This window comes from Seriola lalandi, unplaced genomic scaffold, assembly GCF_002814215.2.
Source record: "Seriola lalandi dorsalis isolate HSWRI2012SDOR001 ecotype SW California unplaced genomic scaffold, Sedor1 jcf7180002054561, whole genome shotgun sequence".
NCBI classification, from domain to species: domain Eukaryota; kingdom Metazoa; phylum Chordata; class Actinopteri; order Carangiformes; family Carangidae; genus Seriola; species Seriola lalandi.
The window spans coordinates 702895-703886 of record NW_019525114.1 but is presented as its reverse complement, the minus strand read 5'-3'; the positions used below and the strand labels follow the sequence as shown (position 1 = coordinate 703886).

General features: G+C 47.6%; 1 pseudogene across 1 annotated transcript in view; it reads left to right on the top strand.

Moving 5' to 3' along the window:
- LOC111662310 (nuclear factor 7, ovary-like) overlaps positions 1–992 on the top strand; it is a 46495-nt pseudogene that overhangs the window by 3141 nt on the left and 42362 nt on the right. Inside the window, exon 4 of the transcript XR_015437864.1 lies at positions 287–963. The product of XR_015437864.1 is annotated as a nuclear factor 7, ovary-like (transcript). The remainder of the gene's footprint in view (positions 1–286; positions 964–992) is intronic.

Sequence of the window (992 nt, the reverse complement as noted above, 5' to 3'; positions counted from 1 at the left end):
GTCAGTGGGTGTGTTAGCAGAGTCTGTCCAGAGGAAGGGAATCGTAAAGTCTGGATTCTGGGGAATATGGTTCCATGCAGGTAAATACTCAGCACATTCACCACCAGCTCCACCCACTGATCTGTCAGTGAAGAAGAAGCTCCAGAGGATCAGAGTGAATCTGGACTGGAACAGAGGAAGATTGTCGTTCTCTGATCCTGATACTAACACACACATACACACCTTCACACACACTTTCACTGAGAAGCTGTTTCCATACATTAGCACAGATGTGTATAAGAGACAGGCTGAGAGCTGAAGACGTCTCATTCCTGCACAACTACAAGGTTACAGTGGAAAGAGTCCAGCGGCGCCCCCTGCTGGATGATCCACAGCTGGACTCAGGAGCTCTGATAGACCAGGCCAAACATCTGGGCAACCTGACCTTCAACATCTGGAACAAGATGAAGGATGTGGTCTCCTACAATCCTGTGATTCTGGACCCAAACACTGCTCATCCAGAACTCATCCTGTCTGAGGATCTGACCAGTGTGAGACGAGGACAGAGGCAGAAGCTTCCTGACAATCCAGAGAGGTTTGATAAATACCACTGGGTCCAGGGATCTGAGGGTTTTAACTCAGGGACTCACAGCTGGGACGTTGAAGTTGGAGACAATACATACTGGTCACTGGGTGTTTTAGCAGAGTCTTTCCAGAGGAAGAGAATCATGTTGGTCTGGATTCTGGAGAATAGGTTGCTTTGCAGGTAAATACTCAGCACGATCACCACCAGCTTCATCCACTGATCTGTCAGTCCAGAAGAAGCTCCAGAGGATCAGAGTGAATCTGGACTGGAACAGAGGAAGATTGTCGTTCTCTGATCCTGATACTAACACACATATACACACCTTCACACACACTTTCACTGAGAAGCTGTTTCCATACATTAGCACTGTTGATAAACTGAAGATCTCACCACTGAAGGTCTCTGTGACAGTGGAACAGAGCAGTTA